The sequence below is a fragment of the Sylvia atricapilla genome, chromosome 5 (assembly GCF_009819655.1).
Source record: "Sylvia atricapilla isolate bSylAtr1 chromosome 5, bSylAtr1.pri, whole genome shotgun sequence".
Taxonomy (NCBI): domain Eukaryota; kingdom Metazoa; phylum Chordata; class Aves; order Passeriformes; family Sylviidae; genus Sylvia; species Sylvia atricapilla.
Window position 1 is genome coordinate 38,672,592 of NC_089144.1, and position 10,777 is coordinate 38,683,368.

Below are 10,777 nucleotides of genomic sequence, written 5' to 3' on the forward strand. Positions count from 1 at the left end.
CTAGGGGCCCAAAATGTTCCTCATTATTTGCCGTCCAGACTACCATGCAGTACGGAAATACCACCAGAAGATGTCAGTCGTGGACCGTGAGCGAGGGGCCAGAGGGGAGCCCTGAAGGCAGCAGCAGGGAAGATCGCCGAGGAAGCCAAATGCACAGAAATAAACACCCATCTGAAAAGCACTGCAAAGGCTGAGGTGACATTGCCAATACCCGGCCATTACCTCATGCTTAAGGAAAATGAAAATTTGGGAGAAAAAGTTTCTGACGTTGTTATATCTCAAAATTAAAAGTAAAAGTAAGTTTCTCATCTAGTAATACTAGTTCTTTTAATACTTAAAAAGAACCATTCCACTGAGACTGAATGTTTGTTCAAAGCAACATTCCTGCACTCGTGCCCGATATACTCATGCTGGCACACACAAACCCACACTCGCCTCTGGGATCAAACATGGTATCTGCTTGATATGTGCTACAACCATGTCCTGAGGCTAAAGTTTGTGTACTAGGTATTAAAAGCTCCATAATGACTGAAAAGGTTTTAATGCAATCCATTAGAATCCAAGGAACATGGAGCAAACTGTGTTTGAGTGTTGCAGGTTTTGTGCCAGCAGACTCCCATCAAGGTGCTCAAGAGAAGATATTGATTACTAAGAAGGCAGCTAAGTTCAGTATATTATAGACCTACAATTTATGATTACAGTGTTTATCTACTCTTTGGCTTTTGCCCTTGCTACAAAAGACCATAATTCCAACAGATTTTTATGACTTTTTTTATTTCCTTATATCCATCCATAATCTTTACTGAGTAGTGGGGTGACAAATGGAGCAGTAACAACATCTGGTGTCAACTTTAAAATACCAGATGGCAATTCATTTTATTTTTAATTTTACATTACAATTGGCCCTGCAGAAACAGCAGGTTTAGCCCCCTATAAGATGAGATGGACTTTTTTCCTTCTAGCTGGCAATGCTTCAGGTTCACATAAAACCAAGGAACAGAACAGTTTGGATTTCAAATGAAGTGTCTCTGTCCTTTTATGTTCCCCAGGACAAAAAAATTCGCTGTCCCAGCCTTCAGCAAAAGGCAGAGCGTGGGGAATAGATTTTTGGTTCACCTGTTCTTTATGAATCTGAAGACCTCTACCTGCAGCAGTAATTTAGAGTAAAAAAGGACTTTGTTAAAATGCTTAAATGTTCACAGTCTTTGAAACAAGCCACAGGTACTGTTTAGCAATGAGTTATGAAAATTATTTACAAATATATACTAAGTCAAATATCCTGGAAATTACCATTCATGTAAAGGTCAAGAACAGATTCAGCTCCAAACCTGCAATTTCACAAATGTTTTACTTTCCTGAAATCGTACCTTCAGCACTGACTGTCCATGCCTCACAAAAGTTGATTACAATTATATTAGAGTATTTTCCCTGTTATTTGGTTTACTGCAATTGAGTAAAATCAACATAAACCACACCTAACTTGAGTCTGATTCAATACACATCCCTATCTACTCCCACTCCAAACAGCTTGGAATTACTTAAAACCTCTATACCACCTACTGACCTGCAGTACTGGAATTTGTAATGGAGTTCATAAACTAATACTGCAGGTCACAAGAAGAATGTTAAAAATGGGAGACAATAAACAGACTGGCCAAGAGACACGACCTCAACCAAATTCTGGCTCCTGTAGAACTTGGAAGCTGGGAGAGCAGCACTTTGCACACCTTCAGGATTCTGCCTCTAAAGACTAGGTATAGCCGTTCATTATGTGTTTATTTTATGACATATACTCTGAGAAATCAAGGTACATTAAAACGTTCTGTATAGGAGGAAAGACAGACAATTAATTTTTATTCCCCTTTGAATTACACCGGTGTGTGAGTCATCATCTCGGCAAAACAAGGCAAGTCCCACCTCTTCCTTCTGAAGAAAACTTGCAAGCTCCTCGATTAAGAAGTCGTCTGCAACCTTTAAATGAAGGCTCCTTTAGGTCTGGGGTTTTTTGGTGGTTGTTTTTGTCTAACGATTTTTTCCCTTTTTTACATAGCACTAATAGTTCTGTATATCTCATGTACAAGGAAGAGTAGCTCTTATGGCTGCAAAAATACAGATAAGATACACAACAAATTATTTTAAACAGCAGTTCCAAGAGACACTGCAGTATGTGTAACATGTATGAAAGTAACTTTCCAACACCTAATGCTGTCACGTATGAGATTTCACCCAAAATGTTTTGGTCTCTTCTGGTCTTGTGAAACGACCTGGCCCCCAGCCAAAGTCTTTCCCATTTCAGAGTAAGAACACAAATAGAAATCTTTCCTACAAACAGAGCTGCATATGGACACCTGGACCTCACCAGGTGCTTTGGTCTCTTACCATATCAAGGTAGGGAAGCCCTTTACACTCAGTACCCAGCTCCTCAGTTACTTCACCTTGTATCACAAGCAGTCACAATAGTCTTCCACTCAGTCCCTTTTTCCTCACTTAGGGACAGGGCTTTTTACTCCACCAATTCCGTTTAGGTGTGTCCCCTTGAGCCTCAGCAGGAGAGGAAGCAAACTTAGGATAAGAGGCAGCCAGCAGCTTGGCATCAAATTTTCTTCCCTTTCTTTGCCTTGGCCTCTGCTTTGACTCCCTCAGAAAGCTGTCAGCTGGCTCATTTTCTCTCTTTTGAAAAACTGGATTGCTGAACTGGCTTCTCATTTCATTCTCCAGCTGCCTGTTTTCCACACTCCAATTCTCTGATCTTAGACTCACCATGAATTTATCAGCCTGTGATACCCAGCAGTATTTCTGTCTTCAGCAGGGCTCAGAGTCCCTGCAGCCCCATCCCCTGCACTCTGCACATCAAAGAGTGGACAGGCAAGGTCTGTGAGGAGCAGCTGCCTCTAGGAAACAGCTGACTGCAACTGAGAGACTAAATATCTCTAACAAGCAACCAGGCTGCTGAAAACAGAAATGCTGGTTCAAAATGAAGTTTGTTCACATAATCTAGCAGTATATACATAATGAGCAATAAACTGGATAGAGAGCCTGTTTTCTCAGAATCAAGGCAGAGAACAGGGCAAATAGCCATCAGAAAGACTCTATGATTAATTGTCCAGGGCGATCAGTGTTTCAACCAGAGTTTTGAGTGATTTAAGCTGACTATGGGCAAGCAAGTTACAGAATTTCTCTCTCCCACTCCTTAGCACAGCATCCAGCATGGCTCCTCCTGAGGGCTCACATCCTTCTCTAGTCATCATGCTGCTGAAGCAGATTTCATGAACAACTTAATACCAGTGGTTTCCCAAATACAGACCACAAATCACATGCTCCTGGTCTACAGAAAGCTGGTTAGCTCTGTCATTCCACTCATTTCACTTAGGAAGAGAAACAACAAATGAGAAGAAGAGAAAAAAGGTACTGAAGAGAAAAATGGATTGTACAGTTATATCTGTATTAGATTAACAGGAAAGAAAACCTTATAGAGAGATGAGCTAAAAGACACACATGCTTTACTAGTATAGTTTTTCCATGTAGTTTCCTCTAATTGCTACAGAAGAAGTTATGCAACTCTGAACAGATGTTCTATTTAACATGGTTACATTTGTGAAGAAAGATGGGAATTAGGTTTTGCTCCTGTAAAATGGACCTGCTTGTAGAGAGATTGCCCTCTTCCTGGCTTTTTGGCATACAGCTCTCATAGGAGGACTGCATGATGACAAGAGAAAGTACAGGGAGACTAATTAATCTTGTGTTGCATCTGGTTTTAATTAGTAATTTAGGAATATACTTAAAAATAGATTCTAGAACAGCCATCCAAAGCACAGACATGTTTTCCAGAATATCCAGCTCTCCAGTAACACATTAAATCAATGACCACCAAATACATCTCTCCCCTTCTAAGAAATAATTACTTCAAATCCTTTCCCTACCATTTCACCCTAATTGAAAGAGGAAGGAACGAGAAGTGTTTACTGTATCTAGATAGCTAAAACATTAGTTCCCTTGAACATCAGTTAGAAAACACAGAAAATTCCCAAATTGAGTTCTTGTGGAAAACTCACACTAGCAGATCTATCCCCTTTAGAGAAAAAAACCCCATCCCTCCTAAATAAAATCAAAATCCTTCTTCATCAGACCAGAAATAAAAAGGTAAGCTCCATTTCCTTCAACACGCCTGGCACTATGGGTAACACAATGGCATTTCTCTTTCCTTTTAAAGGATCTTTTCAAAGGACTACATGCTGCCCAGGTGTTCAGGGTTTGGGGTTTTTTTAGAGTGAGCACATTCCATGCTTATGAGTAGCACTCATTCTGTGCTACTCTTTAGTTTCTTATTCTTACTTTGCTATGATTCGAAGGAATGGGTTACTACTGCTAGTGACAGTGGTCTGTCCTCACTATTCGTTGTTGAATTATTCCTTTCTTTTATTGAAGAAAGTCCCACCCTAGCCACTCTGGTATCTTTTCATGTACTTTCAAATCCTTCCTGGTTTTTGCAGAGCTTGCAAACTCCCCTATTCTTGCAGCTTCACTGAACCAACCTTGCTGTCAGCCAGTATCAGAGACTCACCCACACAGCAACTCAAGGGCAGGCCCAGCAGAGCACAGAGCTCTTCCACAGAATTTGCTACTGTTTCTGCTGAGCCACTTCCAATGCCTGTAAATACTTCCTTATTTTTGCAAATCACTGAGACAAGTTGTAAAAACTACATGTGCCAAATACACTTCCAAAATATATCTGAAAATACATAGTAAATTTTAAGCCTTTTTTGTCCTGTTTCCCAAAGATCATATAGGCTTAATAACAGCATACAGCTTTTCTCAGCTGAAAACTGACAAAAGCAGTAGCTTTTAAAACTTATCTGCCTGAAAAGGAAGAACACCCCAGCTCTCACCTTTCACAGCCCACAGTCTGGATGCCTTTCCAAGTTAACTGGATGCCTTTCTGGTTGACTGCTATTATTTTGCTGAGTGCTGGGATAGCCTGTCTGCTGGCAAGTGGACTCCAGCCACCCTCCTCTCATCTCTGATTTACTGTAACCATTTTGCTTTAGAGCCTGTTTGCAATGTCCTATTCTTTTACACTCTGACCTATCTTCTGTCCCCTTCTAATTCCTCTGCACCCCAAAGCTATGGCTCTTTATTGCACTAAAGAAACAAAAGGAAAAACAGAATCAGTATGAATGAGGACTTTTTTCTAAACACCATTTTTCACAGATTCAACAGAGCCTAGCTACTGTGGTTAAGTCTTGCCATGTCAACACTTCAATCAAAGAACACCGTCACTTCCCCTCCCAAGCCAAATATCATCTCATACAAATACCCTCCCTGCAGTTATACTCACCAGCCACGAGCCTACTTGCCATCCAGCCTGACCTTTGTTCACATTACCATCTCTCACTGACACACCCAAAATTCTTGCTGTGACACAAACAAAAAATACTGCAGCAGACCCACAATGAAGTCAAGCTTCATAGAAGTATAGTTGGAGGAAGGAGAAAAGACTAACACAGCCAGCTGTTTGCCCATATGACACCAAATTCAAAGCAGAGGCTTCCCCTTCTTGGCCTTGCAGCTTTCCATCTTGAGCCTGGGATCCTAGAGCCATCTTAGTAAGAAGTGATTTAATTAAAAGCGATTTAATTATTACTTAAGAGATTACTGAAGTCCATTAAAATCCAAAACTATGCTTGCCAAGATCTCAAAAAGTTTATTATTTTAATTCTTGCATAATGATGAGAAAAAAAATGTTTTGTTTCAGTCTCTTTGGTGAGGAGATACGGCATCCTGCCAGATTACAAGGAGGAGAATTCTTCTTGGTGCCAACGCCTAGCATACTGCATCCTGTGTCTCACTGCCTCGGTGCCCAACAAGGCAGCTGACAAATCAGTCAGTAACTTGCTGTAAAACTTTCCTGTTTCTGAATAGCTGGACACACTGCTATTTGCAAAAGAGCAGTGGGAAAGATGGATAAAAGTTTCATAGAGAAAGAGCAGAAGAAGAACGTGACATTTTGCCAATTTGCAAATAAATGGAAGCTGATTCATCCTGTCCAGTGGGTTTTTGTATCAGCACAGTTAATGATACTGCCCTGAAATATGTTGGTTCAGCTGTCTAGCTGCAGCAGCTTAGTGGACAGCAGAGTACAGCTGGTGTATGGCCTGAGAGAGGAAAAAACCAAACAGAAAGTGCTTACCTCTAAATCTTGCTCTCGGCATAGGTACTTCAGTTGTTTACTTTCCATAATCACACAGCTCTGACTGCAGCACAGGGCCAGAAAAGATTGTTAATAGATTCAAAAAGTAAGTGTTTGGCAGCACTGATACAGGCATTTCCTGAACCCTTCAGTTAAGTGTTTTTGACTCCATGATATTAAAAAATGAGTAAAATACACAGAACACTCCAATTGCAGAGATAAATAATCATCTGTTGGGACAACCTTCCTTAGATTTGGACTGTAAACTGAGCTACATTTCAGCTTAAGCACTGAAAATCTCAAGAGATATCAGTAAGGCAAAAGATGACTGAAGAAAATGAAACCAAGAAAAAGGACAATTGCGCTCATATACTGTAGAATCCTCAAGTAGCTAAATGAGATCTATTTGTCTTTGTTTGAAGTGTCATAAAATATATTTCAATTGTGTTCCAGAAAACAGTTACAAAATGACAGACTTTAAAAGTTTCAACTCTTTATTTACCTATAGATTAGACAAAAACACCAAAGTAAAACGCCTTGAAAGGCCTGCATCTTTGCTTACCCACAGAACAGACACACCAAAGACATCAGCTTTATTCGTCCATTTTAGTAACACATTTTTGGACACAGGACTTAGATGAGAGGTCAAAGTACTCGAAGTAGAAACTAAGGTCAATTTACAAGCCCAGGGGTGGACCTTGTAACAAAATTCAGAAGGTGATAATGCTCTGTGTTACAGAGGCAGCCCCATAGACATCTGCTGGTCACTGCTGCCTTTGAATTAGTGAACATTTTCACTTCCTATTTAAAATCCCAAAGAGCAATCTACTTTCTTCAAGCAGTGGAATAAGTCACACAGATATTACCAGGAGCAGCTTCCAAATATTGGAATACACTCCCACAGAAGGAAGCCAGGGCAACTCTTCCTGCTCTCAACTGCCTCAGCTACAATATTAGCAGCATTTCAAAAGCCATGTAAACTCAGTGGGGATAGGATGCCAAATAAAAAGGATGTGATTCCTACGTAAGGAGTTTCTCAGTGAAGACTGCTGACAGTTGTGTAAAAGGGAGCTGAATGAAGAGCATGCTTACAGAGCGGCACCAGCCACTTCAATCAAAACAAGAAGCACCTTTCTCGAGATCAATATCCAGTTCTGGGCTTTTACAATACAGTGCACTCAGAAGAGTTTCCTTCCTCTGATTCTAAGCTTTTTTTAAAAATTCATTAAAGCACCACCATTTTACACAGGCACAGTGAATTACATTAAAATGTGCTAAATTACTTCAGTCAGTAACATTATATTCAACATGCTTTTAAAAAGACTTTCAAAATTATTTTGTTCCACAACACTTGCATACAACGACCTGGCACACTACAAAAGCAGAGAGTATTTTGTTTGGGGGTATGTTTCTTTTTCATAAATGTCTCAGCAGTTGTTAAGGAAGAAGTTTTTATGTTTAAATCTGCATAATGCAGCAGGAAGGCTCTCAGATACAGGGAAATCAGATGTCCTCCACACAGTCTTGGCACTTTAACAACTGGTTCCTTTCTTATCCTGAGAACCAGCTCTGTTATGCTTCTGCTAGAGGTCTATATGCTTAGAGCTAACCATTCCCCAAAACCATTAACCATACCAATCAACATTACCATAGCATAATACAAATGATGCTCAATGTCTAACATTTCTGACCACTCATCTACCGCCTGGCATAGTCTAGGAAAAATATTATCCATGCTCAGGGTAAAGATGGTCATTTGCATTTCTTCAAGGATACAAAGCCATATTTTTCTCCTTTTTAAGTGTCTGTGCAAAGGTGAGCAAATGAAAAGCTGGTGATTACATTTTTCTCATAAAAACACTTGACTGTACTGCAGTGATAACTGAAACCATTTCTAGATCTCTATAAAATATCCAGTCCATCATCCTTTCCTTGTTGAAGACTAGGTGAAAAAAATGCTGAAGGGAAACTAGATTTTCTTCATCCTTACACAAAGATATCCTCTCCCTAATATTCAATCCTGCATAGTCTCAACCCACACATTTCTCCTTCTTTTCTCCCTGCTTTAAACTAGCTTTATAAATCCTAGAAACTGGAGAGTGAAAATTGAAAGTGACCACTCTTTTTTAAATGTCACTTCTCATACAAAGCCAAAGCACTAGAATTACAGGAGGGTTTAAGTGATATTTTATTACAAACCATAGTGAGCAAAAGCAATTAAATTAGAAGAAAGAATGATTCAGCTGGGAACAATTAGCATTTTCTTTATAATCGCTTCACAGAGAAATATGGGAGTTATTTCTAGAGATTCTCAACTTCTAAAGCTTCAGCAGTTTTATTGTCCCCACCCATTAAATATATTTGGTAGCTGGCTGTAAACACACATACACTGTTGCAATCAAAATTTTAAACTCTCTAAACTGCATCATTGTTATAATGAGCCTTCAGGCAAAAGCAGAGAGTAACATTTCTGAGATAGAAAAACAAAGATTTCATTCTACTACTCATCCACAAAACCTGATTTCCAAGGAAAAATACTAATGGAGAGTATATCAAGATGCCAATTATCACCCTCCAGATTTCTAAAATATAATCCTGTGTAAACTAAAACACTGTCTTTCTTTCAAATTATGCTTAGTGTTCTTAGAAAATACTGATACAAAAAAAGGACAACAGATAATGCTACTTTGTTGCAGATTACACAATAGCTCATTCAATGTGCCTGTAATACCTAAATATCTTCAGGTCATTTTATCAAGGACAACCCATAAAAATTGCTTGAGTTCCCACTCTAAAATACCAAGAGGAGACTGAGTTCTCATTTTTGCTGCTGCCAATTTCTAAGTGCATCTTTTTGCTCTTACAGAAAGCATGAACTTTATTAGCTGTAACATCTAAACAGGTCAACAATGAGACAATCAATTATAAAACCTGTTCATTTTCAACAGAAAAGGAGGCTGAGCAGTAGCATAAAATATGCATATATTTCCATTACCTCCCATATTAATGGAATACCAAATCAAAACAAAGTTTGATTCTTATGTTATTTAATATTTTTTAACATCTACAACTTATCAATTAAAATCAAGGTATTGGATTACCTTCACAGTACAGATAAGGCTTTTATCTTTTGTGATCTGTAGATAACAAAGAGCCTTACCACAAAAAATACCTAAGTGTCAAAGGCATGAATTGATGCTACCAAAGAGAGCCCTTCTTCCCTCAAAGTTTTTTGCTAAAACTTACACAACTACTGCCAAAATTCACTTGTTAACCTCTCAATAATTATAACCACATAAAGATTTCCTAAAGCAAGTCTAAAATACAGCTACGAAAGCAAGACCTTTCTGTCTCCTTCATTAGAAACATCCACTACAATTCCATCACTATTACTAACTGAGCTTCACATAGTTTAGCCCAAACCAGTAGAAAATCCAAGTTAAGACATTTCTAGAATGCTCCTGCTATTCTCTGCTATACTGCAGTACTTGCAGGACTTCAGTGTAAAGTAACAGTTGTGTTCCCCAAGAAGCCCATCAATGACTACAAGGTAGAAATGATTACTCAGAAACAATTCTGGATGTTGCCTTTTTAGCCAGATTTTCTTCAATGAAGAATCAGAATGGTTTGGGTTAGAAGAGACCTCAAAGATGATCTAGTTCCCCCCTTCCCTGCCAGGCAAAAGAATGCCTTTCACTAGATCAGGTTGCTCAAAGCCCCCAAAAAACCAAGGACTTACAGTCTTAAGGTATTACCCTCAAATCTGCTCCTGGAATTCTTCCAAAGACATTTTAACTTCTAGTGCTGTTAAAAGAAGGCCTGGTGAGTTTGAGTTTATTGAGGTAAACATCTTCATCAGGCCATAAAATGAGCCCAACTTAAAGGTGTTATAGGAGTCTTTTCTGGGGACAGCAACTTTCATTTCAAGAAAAGGCCTAGCAGACTTGACACTGCATAAGAAAGTGAAACATTCTATTTTTAAGTGTCATGAAAGATGTCATCCATTTCCTAATCATTTATTACAACATGCCGATTGCTTAATATTGCATCAGATGTCTCCTGTGAATCCAGAAACTGAAGGCAAATTGTGTTTAAATAGAAATCCCTCCTGAGATACCAGCAAGAGAGACTGAGTGTGAATTAGGCCTTCCTGCTCAAGGAATGCCAAGTGAAGCATATGCACCCATTTCCATACCTGAAGGGCTGTCAGCTGCTAGACAGGAAGGGCTCAGCTGCAAACCTGTAGATTTAGGTGGAAATCCACTAGACCTGCACAGAGCACTGGGCTACTTTGGGACACATTAGACAGACATGTATCTTCTTATTCGCCTCTGTCCAAATGCTTTCCATAAACCACCATTCCTCTTACATGTGATACTCCCACAAGGTTTCACTTCTAATAGTTAGGGACTAACAGAACTTTTTACAGTACAACTAGAACATTAGCTTGTCTCAATATTCAACTGATATCAACATTCAATCCTCTCAAAACCTTGGTAAACTTTTAAGTGCCCCAAACCAACTATCAGCGGCAATACATTCCTCAGTGTATGAGAAAAAAAATTCATATAAATATTTGAGGTCTATTTA